At 47.4% G+C, this 17,888-nt stretch overlaps 1 long non-coding RNA gene across 1 annotated transcript; it reads left to right on the forward strand.

Annotated features, from left to right (window-relative positions):
• The first annotated feature begins 14,489 nt into the window (after window positions 1-14,489).
• LOC139046939 (uncharacterized) lies at window positions 14,490-15,106 on the forward strand. The gene is made up of 2 exons (XR_011506994.1): window positions 14,490-14,636; window positions 14,719-15,106. It is a non-coding gene; the product is annotated as an uncharacterized lncRNA (long non-coding RNA).
• The last annotated feature ends 2,782 nt before the right edge of the window (window positions 15,107-17,888 follow it).

Here is a 17,888-nt window from a genome sequence, read left to right on the forward strand (position 1 = left end):
TGCTAAAATTTGATCCACCAGTCGTAAGGAAGTCCTGAAAAAAAAATCTCATTAGTATACTTGTAATACACCGTCGTACCTAAGATAGGAGTGCGCTGACAATATCGTTTTCTTTTTTTCGGTTTATGATCTTATCCTGAAATATGCCACATATCTTGACGTGCCGACTTATAGATGTCTAAAGAGCGTGCACTTATATCTGATAAAAGAGAACGTACGTTCAAGAGGAAACGTTTGCAGACCACTGCGTTAACAAAGAAAAAAAAAACATCCTCCTAACGCAGCAGCATTACGTCGTAGTGCTTCAATACACTGCATTGGTCGAAGACGCACACGTGTATAGCCGCTGTACAATTTGATTTCAGCTTGCATGCCAAGGCTGAGAAAAGAAAAAAAAACTTTTGTGGCATCTTTGGTCTCCAGGCTTTTGCTCGGGATTACACTTATGCATTCGGGCACGAGTAGTACGTACCTACACGTATCCTCCCTAATTATAAGGCTGCACTCGTACATCACTTGCGGTGTAAACCAGGATTCCTTATGGAGCTCAAACAGCCAATCTTTGCCAATTGAGAATGTAATGTTTGCTGAACCAAAAAGTGTGGCTCAATAATTTTTACGAAGGTTTCTTTGGCAGCGCACATCATCGGCGTCCATGGCTCATTGTAGCATTAAACGTGTCCTATCGATCATGTCGATGGCGCCACGTGCGGGGTTGTTGTGCCCGGATACTTTTCTGCAATAGACGAACGCTCAATGCAGTCGCAACCATGTCATTGTTGTCATTGTCACTTTTGTCCTCTCCTTTTCTCAGGTGTCATAACTGATGCTGTTGTAGCAGCCATGCATTCCCATTGGACGCCTTGCTGTGTTCGTTCGTGTCGTGCTGAACATTGAAATACCTTGCAGTGCTGGCACTAATGTGCCTTATACAGTATACCGTGTGTCCCTGCTAACATTCGACAATGTATTCATAGAGACGGAAGATTTTAAGATCATTATCACAACATCGAGATACCATTATCAGACCTTCGAGGTTTGGATGTCCGAGATCTGACGACCGAACGCCACTGTTCTCAAAATGGTACCTTACACCGTGTTCTTTCAAGCAGATGTTCAGGAAATGGGGTTCTGGCATATTAGGAGCTTTGCAAGATTGAAGTGATTTATATTTAGTCGTCTCAACGGTGTAATTATAAAATCATCTCTCAATATATTCGAAGCTTTTTTGGTCCATCGCGAGCTCTTTATGTGCTTAGACGTCAAATGTATTAGGACGAGCAAGCAGTGAACGTTGAGTATGCAGCTATGGGGAAGCGTTCGTATCTCTAGAGCGCTATAGCAAACCAAGTTCCAGCAAACCATTCTCATGTCTTTATATTACGCGTATATACACAGTCATCTCTCATACTGCCTGTCATCTTGGGGTAATACATATACCACACATCTTCATCAGTTAGAAGTTTTGCAAAAGCAGGCATTACGATTAATTTCATTCCAATCGCATACATCTCCCTCTGCTCCAATATTCCGTTCCCTAAATGTTTTACCTTTACGCATGTTATTCAATCATAAGCTGTCGCTACTTATGTTTCGTCTTATAAATACCCAGTTTAATATTCCAGGTTTTAGTCGCTCTAGCCTCATCAATTATAACAACACAAGATTTTCAACTCAACTCAATCTTCTTCTTCCAAAAGCAAGAACTAACTATGGGAAATTTACCGTCGCGTTTTCAGGCGTTTCTGTTTGGAATTCTATACCATCTGACATGAAGACATCTACATTATTATCATTCAAACGTAGAACGAAGGAGCATTTCATGAACACTTTATCTGACGCGTAGCATAATTTAACAAACCTAGAATTAATTAGTATGTTGTTCACTTTACCATTACGCAATGTACTTGTCAATTACTGAGTTACTAAATTTTGCCTTAAATGATACTTCTCCTCGTTGTTAGCTTTACGTACCATTTATCCTCGTTTTAATTGTTGCATGTTATTTTTAAGATTTCTTCAATTATTTTTTTTTTCTTAACTCTGTGAATATACCTGTGATATTGTTAACCGATTTTTTTTTTCCATCTCATCGTTTATTTCCAATGTAGAAACTGTATAGCAATATATCACATGACTCACTGTTTGCCTCGATCCTACTATCCCCTTTTCATGTTTTGTTAGGAGGTCCCCCCGACAGTTGTTACTTCGGGACCTCCGAATGTTGTACTTATACCCATCTTGTATTTCTTTTGTCAAAAATAAATATTGATTGATTGATTGATTGATTCATTTCCTTTCCGGGCAATGCGCTTCAGCATTCATAGTAGAAAAACAAAAAAAAGCCCACACGCAGAAGTTTCGTCGCGCCATAAAAACGTTTTTCTTTGTTTGCATTTAGGGCATAAAACTAGATCCAATGTGCTCTTGCGCTTTGGGCTTGTCTGCCTGCCTCAGGCATCGGAAAAGTCTTTCCGAATGCGACGGGACTGGCAGTGATAAGCCGCCCAAGCCCGAGACATCGCATGTGAGGAGGGCGCAGTAGCAGTTACTTTCGCTCAAAGGGCTGATCCTCAGAGTGGCGAGACGGGCCACTAGAACCACGTGGTTCTGAGCCGCGCGTAAGATAGGCAACCTTGGAAGCGTCCTTGCTCTATGCTTGGAGAGCGCTTACACGATGCCTCCTTTAAGCCACGGCGAATGCGTCTGAGATGAGTTAGACGTTGTTTGGACCCTTCGCGCGTCAAAGCTACTGGCGTTCCTTTTGCCGCTGCACTTGGGATACTTTCCAGTTTAGTAGTTGCGAATAGATGCTCGAGATCTACGGGAGCACAAGCGGAAACACGAGAAAAGGAATATAATTGTGAAAGCAGAACCCGTATACCGCCGATAATTCAAGCATGTTCTCAGGCATTTGAAATGTACGAAATGGGCTTAGACAGACTCTACAGAGAAGAAGAAATAAATGAACGCAAACTGCGACATTTTTTGATGGGATGAAAATCTGTATCTCAACTTTACGACTGCCTGTAACGACACATTTTTTTCCTTTATTGCTTGCGTGATACTGCAAAGCTTGTCATTACTTTTCTCTGCTCCTTTTGCGCGACAATTTCTTTTCTTTTGGCGGGGGGAGGAGTTCTCGCTAAAACGTCAGTACGAGAGATGTCAGTAGAGTCAGTCTAAATCTATTTCGTATATCTCAAATGCCTGAGAATAGGCTTGAATTATCCGCGATATGCGCGTTTTGCTGATCGCGGCTGGTTGCGCAACATAGCATTGCTCAATGGTTCTAACATAATGGTTTCGGAGTCTTCCGTACGCATGCGACCATGAACGCGGCTAGCTACACAATATAATTTCGGCGAACTTGAACAGCGCTTAAAAGAAAGGGGGAAAAAAGAAAATGAGAAAAAAGAAAAGCCTTAAGCGCACCGGGAATGCACGAGTTGCGTATGGAACGAGGTGCACCAAACAGCTTTCCACTTGGATTCCACTTGATGTTGGCGTTACATCTTAGCGAAGGCTGCGTGCCGTGGTTAAGGTATTTACAATGTACGTACTGTTTCGACTAAAGTGATCCAATAAGCTCTGCGCATATCCATGAAGCGAAAAAAGAAAAAAAAAAGATCAGAAAGTTGTCCCGACTTTACTATTTCTGCAATACTCATGTCTCTCTGGTGAGCGAAGTGCTTTTAAAGTATGATTGAGATTTAATCAAGGACCTTTGCACATGTGCCAGTGAGAATGCTTGCGCATAGTGCAATAATTCTTGCAACGCATGAAATATTTCCGTTTTTTTGTTTAATCTGCAAAGCTGAAATGTTTCCGTTCTGACGATGTTTGTGCAAAGTCTGCACGTCTGCGGCTCGGTGCTGTGAATCGACCAGTCATGTGAGAGGGAGCGTTTCTTTTTTTTTATGAAATGAACTAATACAAAAATTAATTTCGCGGGCACATCCATAAACTCATTTTTAGCTGTCAACGAAAATTCATTGCTCTAACACTACCAATATTTACTTTCTCATACATGTGTATTGATTATTGTTTCTGGGTACTTAATTTCTCTGGGCATTTTTTTATCCCGTCTGCGAACATAAGCATACACGGACAGAAAAATAAAGAATAACGAGACATAGGTACCCCAGTGCTGCAGAGCCACTGTATAGGCGAACTTACAGCACTGTTTTCTCAGCGCTGTGAAGGGTTTGTATAGGACACTTTCATCTACACGCCGCAATTGCTTTTCGAGTTATTGAAGAACACGTGTAAGCTTGAGTTCTCGAATTTATCACTTTCTCAGTGTTTGTTTTTCGGTCGTTTAAAATGTTGATTGGTGAAGTGCCATCTGCAAACAGGCTGCGTAATTTTATTATATTGTTGTACACTCTTCCTTACCCGGTTTGGATGTAATTTACGATCTCAATGGTAGTTTTATGCTCGACAATCAACCTCGAGCCGGTCCCAGTGCCTTAGTTGAGGTTCCTATTGTGTAATTCTTTTTTTCAGAAACAAGAAGCAGTATATAGGCATTAACAAAATGTCAATCAAGCGGTCTTATTATTTTCGTAACTTTTCTTTGTTTACGTTCCCGTAGCATGGCATGGCCACTCGTGTTCGTTTTCCCGCTAAGTGAACCCAGCCGATAGAGGAAACAATTTAGTAGTTGGCTGGGCTGATTGGCCCACCAAGTTACCAAAGGTGGTAACTTGGTGGGCCACTCCGTATGCCACGGTGCGGCAAGTTTCCTCGTGGTGTGTTAATGCACAGTTCGAAACGCGAGTCCATCCAACATGATGGGGAATCTTGGTAACGCTTTTACATTACAGTCGCTCACGTGCATCTTAGGGACCCACATTCTCTGCCTTTTGCTCTGGGTGTAACTCCGGTGTATCGCCGAGCAGAGGCAGCAAGGGGTTTCAAAGAACACTATGTCGCTGGTAATCCGTTACACAAGTTGCGAGCTAGATACAGTTACAAGCATCGCGTGTTTCATTATGCTGGCACAATTCAGCAAACCTTCGTTTTTATTGTAGGGTTCGACAAGTGCGTTATATTTGTGGTAGTTCTTTTTTTAATTTGTAGGTAGCCCACGAGCAACATTTCGCATACCCGCACGAGGTAATTCCGCGATACACTATCAGTGAGAACGCTATTTCTCACGTCTACGGTTCCCTAACTCTGGCCAATATTTTCAGTAAAGAATAGGTCGAATAAGAATGCGTAATACTTTATAACGCTGCACATGGGCATGCAATGAAGACGCATTGTTTTAATTGCCATTGCGACATCGTGTACTACGAGCAGAGACGCGAAACCTTGGGGAGTAATACCCCAAGATTTTCAGTCAGTGAGGCTGTGCTTTAATGTTAGTTAGTTAGTTAAATGTGGTTTAGTGGCGCAAACGCGACTAAGGCTATGCTGCGCCAAACACGAGGTGTTTTATAATACTATTTAAGAGTAGAAAGGCCGTGTTAATCTATAATTTGTTTAAAAAGCCAGTGTCGTTTAGGAACTTACGCAGGTCAGGTAATGGGATTATCGGATCATCTCCTAAAATTAAAGAAGGATGTAAAGGTATGTGCATTTGATATAGGTTGTGCAAAAAGTTTCGTCTTTGTACTTCAATGTGTGTGCATGTGAGTAGTATATGCATGACTGTTAGTTGTTCTTGGCATTTCTCACATGTTGGCGCGTCTTCTTTTGTAAGTAGATAATTGTGTGTGAGGTGTGTGTGGCCAATGCGTAGTCGGCATAGAGCTACTTCAAGAAAGCGCTCCTGATGGTTGCACGACTTCCACTCGCCAAGTACTGGTTTAATGAGATATAGCTTGTTTTCTCTACAATGATCCCATTCGTGTTGCCATTTTGTCGTCAAGGCCTTCCTAATGGCACGGATATTATCTTTACATGGAAGTGCTGTGTTTATTAGGTCTTTGAATGCTGCCATCGATGCACATGTATCGGCTGCTTCGTTACCCGGTATCCCAACATGACTTGGTACCCAGCAGAAGCGGATTGATCTCCCATATTTGTTAAGTGCGACCATGTTTAGTATGTCCCCTAACAGAGGTTCACACTCAGATTTCAGATTTAGAGCCTTCAGTGTACTTAAGGAGTCAGTGTATATCACTGTGTTTTTGTGCTTGCCAGTGATAATCTTTTTAACTGCAACCCATATAGCATAAACTTCAGCAGTGAAAACAGAAGCATGTTTTGGTAGACGAATACTTGTTTCCCAATTTTCTGTTACTACCCCTACACCCACGTGTTCTTTTGTTTTGGAGCCATCCGTGTAGAATTCCATGTGGCTTTTATACTTGTCCTGAAGAGCACGGAATTCTTGTATGATGTGTTCGTGTGGAGTGTTTCTTTTCTTTAAATGTATTAATGACCAGTCGCACAACTGTGTAAAATTGTACCATGGGGCCAATCGTTGTGGTTTCTTGGCAACCTGGAGGACTTCTTGGGGGATCTCGTAATCCTGACAGTATTGCTCATACCGCAGGACAAGTGGCCTGATCATGTTCGGTTTATTTGTGTAGTGTAAGCGTGAGTTGCACTGTGTAAGAATTTTGTAGCATATGTGTTGCGGTGATGACTGAATTCTGAGTAGGTAAGAGAATGTTAGTAATGCTCTGCGCTGCTGTAATGAGGGTTCATTACACTCAACATATAAACTTTGAATGGGTGACGTTCTGTAGGCACCACTTGCCAGTCGCAATCCAAGGTTATGTACTGGATCAAGTAGTTGGATGTAGGACTGCCTGGCTGAGCCGTAAACCACGGAGCCGTAGTCTAGAAGGCTACGCACAAGAGTCCGGTAAATACTGTTTGAACCTCACTGATGGCACCGGCTGTTGGAATCTCAGCGCTGCCACCAGCTGTCGGAACCTCAGTGCTGACACCCGTTGTTGCAAATGGGTCGCAAGCCCCAAGGGTAGCGTTGGCCTGGCGGCCTGGGGCACACTGGAAGCATCCGAAGGTCCCAGCAAAGCATGAGGCGACTGCTAACAGAACAACTTGTTTATTCTAGCATCGCAAAGAGCGGGCGGTCAGGTCGACCGAAGTAGAGAGACGGGAGAGCACGTTACTCAACAGAAGAAATCGGAGCCTCTCTCCTGGCGTCCGGGGGCAGCTGCTCTTATACTCTCGGAGTTGAGAGCAAGAGGGAAGGTCACGAGATGACGCCACGTGACAACGGCGACGGACGGACTGATAGACACGTTGGGACAAGGAGGTGACGCATCAGCCGGGCCGGCGCCGGACAGACCTCCTCGCTTCACACTGGGGGAGCTCCTCTCCCCGGCTGCCGCGCTTTGACAAGCGTGGGCACACACACACACACGCACACACAAAGACACGTGGCACTGAACATGCCGGGACGCGCTCGGCGGGGCGCGCTCGCGGCCGCTCCGAACGGGCCAAAATGTCCGCCGCTTGGAACGAAGCTCCGGCGTACGTTGCATCCGCGCTGGCTTTACCGCGCGTCGTAGGCGAAACGTAACAGACCGCCCCGCCAGGGGAGGGAGATCCCGATGGTCAGGGGACTGCATCCGCTGTCCGGAGGGATGTCGCTCGATGATGCTCATAACCGAAGTCGGTCGTCCCTCGGCGTTTCTTGAGCGCAGCGCACCGAGAAGGCCTCGTTCTCACGTTCAGGTTCACAGAGGACACTGCAAAGTGACTTCGGGAGAGTTCTCATTTTTCTCTCGTTCCCAGCAAGCGTTAGAACTACGCCGAAACTCAGCCGCTCAGTCAGCAAGCACGGCACAACCCTCACTAAGCCATGCCAGGCTCTTTCCCCTTTAATACTACTGCCTAGTTCCTTACAGTAGTCTAGCAGCACTCAGAACGCGTTCACAAATTGGAAAATTGCACTAGAAAGCACATCATCACTTTGAAACACTACACAAAAGCAATATGTTAAAAATCCTGCCTCAGGAAGAAAAACATCAATAACAAACAATTTTGAGGCTGATTCCCACGTTAGGGGCTTCGACTTAAGCCATCGGCGTTACCGTTGAGACTCCCCTTTTTGTAACGCACCTCAAAGGAATATTGTTGCAAAGCGAGGCTCCAGCGCAGGAGGCGGCCATTTGTGGAACAGATAGTCTGCAGCCTTTGGAGAGGGCAGTGATCCGTCTCGAAGCATGCGAAGCGGATATCGCAGCGAGCGAACGTACACTACCTCAGCTGGCGAAAACCCCGTAGCCGCATGCGGCGCGGTCCTCAATGCAAACATCGCCCCGGGCAGACACAGCTCCCAGTCAGTTTGATGTTCAAACCACAATGCTCTCAACACGCGCTTCATGACGGAGTGCAGCTTCTCAACGGAATTCGACTGGGGGTGGTGCACTGAGCTGTGTAACAGCTTTACCCCACACCTTTCGAGAAAGGCTGTTGTCAAAGCGCTAGTAAACACTGTGCCCTGATCTGATTGGATTTCCGCAGGAAAACCAACTCGCGCAAATATGGACAGTAGTGCATTGATTATCTCAACTGAGCTTAGTTCTTTAAGCGGCACTGCTTCAGGGAACTTTGTCGCTGGGCAGATCACAGTCAAAATGTGTCTGTACCCCGTGGCTGTTACCGGCAGAGGTCCCACTGTATCAATAACGAGCCGTCTAAAAGGCTCCGTAATGATAGGTACCAACTTCAACGGCGCCCTCGATTTGTCCCCTGGTTTGCCCACCCGCTGACAGGTGTCGCATGTCTTCACAAAGTGGTCTGCGTCCCGAAAACACCCTGGCCAATAGTACTCTTGCAAGAGACGGTCCTTAGTTTTCTTAACTCCTAGGTGTCCGGACCACGAACCCCCATGCGACAAGCGCAACAGATCCTGACGATAGCACTGAGGCACGATCAGCTGATTGAACTCCACTCCCCTGCGGTCTACATACTTCCGGTACAGGACCCCACCTCTTTCCACAAAGCGAGCATTTTTCTTGGCGATACCTTCCTTGACAATGCAGCGTATGTTGTCTAGGCTGCCATCCTTCTTTTGCTCGGCTATCAAAGCCGACCGGCTGACTTTTAGCAACCTATTAAGTCCGTCTGACGTAGGCGCGATGAGCAAATCTGCAGATAGCTCTTCTAACTTTCCCGCATCGGGAATTTCCTCTCCAGTATCTGGTGCCTTTAACGCTACAGACTCAGTTTTATTCAGTTCGGGCGCGCTCTGAATATCAGCTTGCTGCGCCTCTGACCCTTTCTCATCGTTCGACAACGTCGGCCCCGCAACTACCGCCTTTGCAGCGAGCTCCCGAACCTTCGATCTGGTTAAGGCCTGAACGCTAGCCTCACCAAACAAAAGCCCCTTCTCGCGCAGGAGGTGATCGGACCTGTTCGAAAATAGGTACGGGTACTGGGGGGGCAGCATAGATGACACTGCCGCCTCCGTCTCAAGTGCTCCGAAAGGTCCTTCAATAAGCACTTTTGCTACGGGCAGACACACGCTATGAGCTTCCACGGCTTGCTTGATCCATGCGCACTCGCCCGTGAACATATCGGGTTCTACGTAAGAAGGGTGAACTACATCCATCGTAGCTGCGGAATCGCGAAGCACTCGGCACTCCTTCCCGTTCACGAGGAGGTCTCGCATGTAAGGCTCGAGAAGCTTCATGTTCTCGTCAGTGCTGCATAATGACAAAAACACTACTTTTGCTTTTGTTTCCGGACACTGCGCCGAAAAGTGACCCGGCTTCTGGCACGTATAACACACGCGCGCTTGCCTCGTCTCGAACCGCTTTCTGCGTTCGGCTTCGGCTGCCGCCGTCTCCTTACGTTCGGTCGGACTGCTTTCACTCGCATCCGCAGTACGTGTGTCCCCCTTTGCTCTCATGGGCGTGAACTTCGGCCTCTCGAACTTAGAGCCAAATTCACCCTTTTGACCGTCCTTAGCTCCGCGAGCCCGACGCGTCACAAACTCTTCGGCTAGCTCAGCGGCTCTAGCCACCGTACTAACGTCTGGCCTATCCAAGACCCAGTACCGCACGTTCTCAGGTAACCGACTATAAAACTGTTCCAGCCCGAAACACTGCAGAACTTTCTCGTGGTCACCAAACGCTTTCTCTTCTTTGAGCCACTCCTGCATGTTTGACATAAGCCTGTAGGCAAACTCTGTATACGACTCACTTTTGCCTTTCTCATTTTCTCGAAACTTCCGACGGAACGCCTCCGCGGACAGCCTGTACTTTTTTAGCAGACTCGATTTCACTTTGTCGAAATCCTCTGCCTCCTCTCTCTCCAAGCGAGCGACTACGTCGGCCGCCTCGCCGGGTAACAAAGTGAGCAAGCGCTGTGGCCACGTTTCCCGAGAGAACCCCTGCTTCTCGCACGTTCGCTCAAAGTTAACCAGAAACAAACCAATGTCCTCTCCAAGCTTAAACGGCCGCATCAGGTCAGTCATTTTAAACAATACTCGTTCGCCTGCACCGTGTGCCTGACTTCCATTACGAGCGCGTTCCATCTCCACCTCGAGACGCTTCATTTCCAAAGCGTGTTGACGGTCACGCTCTTCTTTTTCTTTCTCGTTTCGTTCTTTTCGTTCAAGCTCATCTCTCTCTCTCTGTTCTTTACGTTCAAGCTCATCTTTTTGCTCTTTAAGTTCGCGCTCCTGTCTTTTTGCAGTCTCCCTCTCCTCAATGGTTTCAAGGCATTCCGACAGCTCGTCATCCTCAGCTCCTAACTCAAGAATAACCCTTAGCAGTTCTGGTTTTCTGAGTTTGTCTGAGACATCCAGACCCAACTCTCTTGCAAGCTCCAACAATTTCGGTTTGCGCAACGACTTCAAATCCATGGCTGCTCTGAATGCTGCTTTCTCTACTGCCTACTATTGTCTTGCCGCAACTAACCCGGCAGCAACGACAACCACAATTACCAGCTCTGTTTCTGACACTAACAAAAGCCTGGCAAAACTCAGAAGAAGAAAGTCCCGCACTCACCAAACCTCGCAGCCAAGATTTCAGCGCAGTCGTTCCGCTGCAGGCAACCAGTCATCACACAGGGCTCGTTGCACTGCTCCCGGATGGTCGTTGTGCTGCTCAGCATACAGTCAACCGCATTTCTTCGCTGCTGGCCTCCGTTGTCGCGATCTCACCGCTGGCAACCAGATGTTTGAACCTCACTGATGGCACCGGCTGTTGGAATCTCAGCGCTGCCACCAGCTGTCGGAACCTCAGTGCTGACACCCGTTGTTGCAAATGGGTCGCAAGCCCCAAGGGTAGCGTTGGCCTGGCGGCCTGGGGCACACTGGAAGCATCCGAAGGTCCCAGCAAAGCATGAGGCGACTGCTAACAGAACAACTTGTTTATTCTAGCATCGCAAAGAGCGGGCGGTCAGGTCGACCGAAGTAGAGAGACGGGAGAGCACGTTACTCAACAGAAGAAATCGGAGCCTCTCTCCTGGCGTCCGGGGGCAGCTGCTCTTATACTCTCGGAGTTGAGAGCAAGAGGGAAGGTCACGAGATGACGCCACGTGACAACGGCGACGGACGGACTGATAGACACGTTGGGACAAGGAGGTGACGCATCAGCCGGGCCGGCGCCGGACAGACCTCCTCGCTTCACACTGGGGGAGCTCCTCTCCCCGGCTGCCGCGCTTTGACAAGCGTGGGCACACACACACACACGCACACACAAAGACACGTGGCACTGAACATGCCGGGACGCGCTCGGCGGGGCGCGCTCGCGGCCGCTCCGAACGGGCCAAAATGTCCGCCGCTTGGAACGAAGCTCCGGCGTACGTTGCATCCGCGCTGGCTTTACCGCGCGTCGTAGGCGAAACGTAACAATACGTCGAAGACAGATTCGGTCGGAACCCCAGTGCTTATGAGACAAAACCTTTAGGATATTCAGTGCTTTATTTGCCTTAATCTTTAGTGTTTTAATGTGGGCTAGGAAGTTTAGTTTTTCATCAAAGATTACTCCCAAGAATTTATATTCTTGTTTTACCGGCAGCGCGACATCATTCAATTTTAGAACCGGGTCTAAACACAATCCTCGTTTTTGCGAGAATAGCACTGTAACGGTTTTTTGAGTAGAGAAGCGGAAGCCATTTTTCTCAGCCCACTCGGTTAGTTTATTAATTGTTATCTGGAGCTGTCTTTCACATGTTTGTAAGTTTGAAGCGCGGCACGCTATTTGCAGATCATCCACATATATGGAGTGCATAACAGAGGGGGGGATGACTTTGTTAACAGAGTTCATTTTTACTATAAAGAGTGTTGTACTTAGTACGCATCCTTGTGGTACTCCATTTTCCTGGATGAATATACCTGACAGCGCCGTTCCTAAACGCACCTGGAATGTTCGGTCCGACATGAAATCGGCTAGACATTTGAGCATTCTACCTCGGATTCCTAAATCTGCTAAGTCCCTTAAGATACCAAACCTCCATGTTGTGTCGTAGGCCTTTTCTAAATCAAAGAAAACAGTGAGACAATATTGTTTGTGTAAAAAGGCCGCACGTATCTCGTCTTCTAGCCGGACTAGGTGATCTGTTGTGGAGCAACCTTTCTTGTATCCACATTGATGGTTATCTAGCATGTTCTCTGTTTCAAGGATGTATGTCAGTCTCATGTTGATGATGGCTTCATAGGATTTTGCAAGACAACTTGTGAGTGCTATGGGTCTATAACTGGTTGCTGTTGTGGGAGGTTTTCCAGCTTTCAAGAAAGGGATTATAATCGCTTTCTTCCACTCTTTGGGCATTTTTTCCGTTTCCCAGATTATGTTGAAGAAATGAAGCAAGGTCTCAACTGCTTTAGGGGATAGGTGAGCTAGCATTGAATAGTGTACCCTGTCCGGACCGGGTGCTGTTTTCTTGCCACTAGTAAGTACTTTGTTAATTTCTGGAAGTGTTAAAGCGCCATTATACAGTCTTTCTGCACTTCCTGTGGTCGGAAGCTTCAGTTTTTCTGCTAATTGCTTATGTTTCAGGAATGCAGCAGTGTAGTTTTTCGAGCTTGATATATCATGGAAATGTTGCCCTAATATGTCTGCTTGTTCTTCTTTATTTGTTTGTGTGCCTGGAGGTGACAGTATGGGGATAGTGTAAGAAGCGTAATCGCCTCTAATCTTGCGAAGCTGATCCCACATTCGTTTGGATGTTATTGAACTATTTATAGACGATACATAATTTTTCCATGACTGTCTTTCTGCTTGTCGGCGTGTGTACCTGGCTTTCGCTTTTGCTTTTTTGAAGGAGAGTAGATTATCTTGTGTTGGGTATCGCCGAAAGATACCCCACGCTTTGTTTTGTAATTTTTTTGTTTGCGTACATTCTTTCGTCCACCAGGGTTTTAGGTTTTTTCTTAGGAAGCCTGACGATTGTGGGATTGTTTCTGCTGCTGCAGCAAGTATACAGGCGGTGATCTGATCGTTCATTTCATCTATAGTTAGCTCATGTGATATGTTATCCAGAGTGGCCTTCTCAGTAAAGAGAGGCCAGTCTGCCAGATGGAGTTTCCAATGGGGTGGCCTCAGTGGGATGGTAGGAAAAGGAGATGTTCTTTTGATGACACCAGGCATATGGTCACTACCATAGGGGTTCTCAATAACATTCCACTGAAAATCGCAAAGAAGTGATGGAGAGCATAGTGCCAGATCTAAGCAACTCATAGCTCCTGTGCTTGGGGAGTAGTAAGTTGCCGCACCGGTGTTTAAAAGGCATATGTCATTTGTTAGAATAAAATCTTCAAGCGTTTGACCCCTGTTGTCAGTAGTTTTACTACCCCATAACGTGTTATGTGAATTAAAATCACCGCCTATTAAAAATGGTTCAGGTAGCTGGTTTAAAATTAACTCTAGGTCTCTTACGGTAAAATGTGAATGCGGCGGAATGTATACTGAACAAATGGTGATGGTTTTGTGAGCTAAAACGGTGACAGCAACGGCTTCTATATGAGTGTTAATGGGAACTTCTCTGGCTGCTATACCACCTGGAAGAACTATGGCTACACCACCCGACAGCCGGTTCGCCTGAGTACGGTCGCGCCGTACCACAGTGAAACCCTTTAAAATGTTTTTGTGTTTATCGCCTAGGTTGGTTTCCTGTAAGCACAGGGCCACAGGAGAGAAGCTTATCAACAGGTCTTTTATGTCACCTAAGTTATGTAAGAGACCTCTACAGTTCCAATGGATCATAAAAGCCATTATAAAATTGAAAGGTAAAAAATGATATTAACCAGTGAATGGGAGATAAGAAAGATGCTAGGTGACATGTATCTGAAGAAGGCAGATACAACAGAGCGATAACCCTTAGGTTATCGCCTTCTTATTTAGAGTTGTTATTGGGATTCTGTCCCTCTTTCCGCGCTCGAGAGAGCGCTTGTCCTTTGGTGTCGAGGACACCGAGGTTTTTGTTTCGACCTCCATTGCTCTCTCTGAGGCGCTGGAGGACCGAGAGTTTGGCGCCGAGACACGTGTCTCGGGCCTTGGGGTGCGCTTGATCTTAGGGCCCTGCGGGACTGCTGTCTGCAGGGCCGTTGAAGAGGGCGGAGCAGTACTGACTGCTTCCACCACGGGGGCCGGAGGAGTCACTGCGGCACCACTGCGCGTGGGCTCGGAGGACTCCGGAGGCCTCTGTGACGCTGCCCCCGCCTGCGTCACATCGGCATAACTGCGTCGCGAAAGGTACGACAGTCGTTTCCTGGATTCGAAGAACGAGATTTTTTCTTTAACAGTTAGTGCAATGACTTCTTTTTCTTTTTTCCAGCAAGGGCAGGACCGCGAATAAGCTGGGTGATCTCCCTTGCAGTTAACACAATGTGGCGAAGAAGTGCAATTCTCTGATTGATGATCATTTGAGCTGCATTTAGCACAGGTTGTTTGGCCTCGGCATGCATGTGAAGCATGTCCGAACCTTTGACACTTGAAACACCGTCTTGGGTTCGGGATATATGGTCTGACGTTTACTATTACGTATCCTGCATCCAGAGAGGTAGGCATTACGCTTGTACCAAATGTAAGTATGACATGTTTGGTGGGGATTTCTTGGTCGTTTCTACGGATTACTATTCTTTGCACCTTTGTCACATTTTGTTCCTGGAAACCTTCCAGCAGTTCCTCGTCACTTAAGCCAATAAAGTCTTCTTCAGATATTACTCCCCTGCTTGTATTAAGTGTTCTGTGGGCTGAAACAGTCACTGTCGCGTCGCCAATACTGGTAAGTTCAGAGAGCTTATCTGCTTGATCTTTGTTATTCAGTTCTAGGAGGAGGTCCCCGCTAGACATTTTGGATGCTTTGTATGTTGGTCCGATTTTCTCTTTCAGACACTTCGCTACCAGGAAAGGAGAGAGTTTCCTTACCGGAATGTTGCTTTCACTATGCACTACATAGTACTTTGGAAATGTTGGGGCGTTGCTTTTAAAGGAAAATTGAAAGGGTACTTCGGTGCGGCATCTCTTCAGACGCCGATCATAAACAATAGAGGCTTGCGCTGCCATAGGAAAAAGTGTATGTTCGGCAACAGCGCCGACCGCCCACCACGGAGCCCAACGAGGGGACGCGGCACAGCTTGTGTACAAGCCTGCACGACGCCAGCCGTACGCTATCAATATAACCCAATATGGTGTACCCAAGGTAGGATATCCACACAAGGTTAACTCTTGCCGCCGTGGAGAAAGGAAGTAAATGGAAGAGAGAAGAAGACAGGAAAGATGTAAAGTGAGAGATAAAGACGAAGGTTTGAGAAGAGAGAGATAGGAAGAGGCGACTACCGATTTCCCCCGGGTGGGTCAGTCCGGAGGTGCCGTCTACGTGAAGCAGAGGCCAAAGAGGTGTGTTGCCTCCGCCGGGGGGCCTTAAAGGTCCGATCACCCGGCATCGGCTCAACCTCCAGGATCCCCCTTTCCCCGGACACGGCTAAGCCGCGCACGGCTACACGCGGGTGGGTCCAACCCTCGTGTGCTCGGGTCCGTGGTGTCGCCACACACCAAACGCCTGCTGAAGCAGACGCCCCTGCGGGGGGCTGTGCTTTAAGACCTAATCTCAATAATATACAAAAGCAGAAGTTCCTGCTTCTCCAACCGTACCTGGGTTTATGTCAAACGTTGGTAGATGACTGACACTGCGTAGACGCGTAATCGAGTCATTCCTGTAAATAAGGAGTCTTTTTGCATTGCTGTTTTTTTATGTTGACTATATAGGGCTACAAATGCTACATTCTGAAACACGCCGCATCATTAAGAGCTAAGCTCAATGTCAGCCCCTTGATTTTGCAAAAGAACTTCGAATCGGCCGCTTTTTTGTCATTGTTTTTAGGAATAACACTAGAGCAGCTCAAGATAATTACACTGGACTAGAAAACTTTATTCTGGCCCTGCAGGATGAGCTTAGCGCGTAGCGGGCGTCTCCCACGTAGGTGCCGACAACGAGTACGTGGCGGCCGCTTCGCGGGCCTGCTGGACGGCCCATTGCTGGTCGGCGATTAGTGAGCTTCTGAGGGACTTCTCTCACTTGTCCGAGGTTGAGTCGGGAAGAGCGTTTCTGCATTCCCGAACATGTCGTGGTCGTGGAACATGTCTCTGTCGTGGTCAGGATGTACGTTTCGCGAAATAGGAGCGATCGAGATGAAGTCTCGGATCTCGCGGGTAACCGGCGTCAACTCAGCATCAATGGCGAAACGGGCCCTCGGAAGGCCGAGGGCCCGTTTCACTACCTTTCGAATGAGGGCGTTGAGTTTATTGCGCTCACCGCGTAGCCAATTGTTCATGGCAGTGACGTAGATGAAGTGGCAGAGAACGAACGCGCGCACGAGGTAGCAGGTTGTCTTTTTTGAGACCATGGTGACATATAGCCACTCTGCGTATGAGTCGTATGGCGTTCTCCGTCTTGGCTGTGAGCTTCTACACCGTTTGGGTGTTCGTTCCGTGGGACTCGATGATCATGCCCAGGGCCCTCATGGAGTTTACCTTGGGGACAGCACGGCCACCCCTTGTGCGGAGGGGAATGTTCCATTCGGTCAGGGGTTTCTACCCTCCGTGCTTGGCGCCTCGACATTTGGGCCAGTACAGCAACAGTTCCGACTTGGTGGAGGACCACTTGAGACACGTGTGTTCGAAGTGGAACTCGAAAGTTTCGACGGCTTCCTGAAGGGCGGATTAGATGAAACCATCCGACATTGCAGAGCACCAGATGGTTCGTCCGCGTAAATGGTGTGGTTTAGCCCGCCGATCATGGAGGGTCGTTCGGAGCACCCGATCATCACGACATTGAAAAGCGTCGGCGCGAGGACTGATCCCTGCGGTGTGCCCCGCAGTCCGAGCTTGACCACTTCCGACACCAGGTCTCCTGCTGGTAGGACGGCCTTGCGCCGGGTAAGGAAGGAGCGGACAAAGTCATAGAACCGACGCCCGAGCCCAAGGTCTGTGATAGCCTTCAGCGTGGACGAGCGCGCGATGTTATCAAATGCTTTACCCAAATCGAGGCTAAGTATGGCACGGGTGTCCATTTCTGCCGTCAAGAATGTGATGCTTTAGGAGTAACATGGCGTCTTGAGCAGATAAGCTGGATCGGACGCTGACACATCGATAACTTTTGCGTAGTTTATTTAACATCAGAATGAGTCTGACGATGAAATACGGATGTGATTAGTAATTTAGCGTCCAAGCCATCGAAACCTAAGACAGTTATTACCCTCCTGCCGAGCACCATCATAATAGGCGCATACATGGTGTGTACAGGAGGTATTCAGAGACCTGGATTGGGAAGAAATGGGGATAAAGGTTAATGGAGAAAACCTTAGTAACTTGCGATTCGCTGATGATATTGCCTTGCTTAGTAACTCAGGGGACCAACTGCAATGCATGCTCACTGACCTCGAGAGGCAAAGCAGAAAAGTGGGTCTAAAAATTAATCTGCAGAAAACTAAAGTAATGATTAAC

The sequence above is a fragment of the Dermacentor albipictus genome, chromosome 6 (assembly GCF_038994185.2).
Source record: "Dermacentor albipictus isolate Rhodes 1998 colony chromosome 6, USDA_Dalb.pri_finalv2, whole genome shotgun sequence".
In the NCBI taxonomy this organism is placed as follows: Eukaryota; Metazoa; Arthropoda; class Arachnida; order Ixodida; family Ixodidae; genus Dermacentor; species Dermacentor albipictus.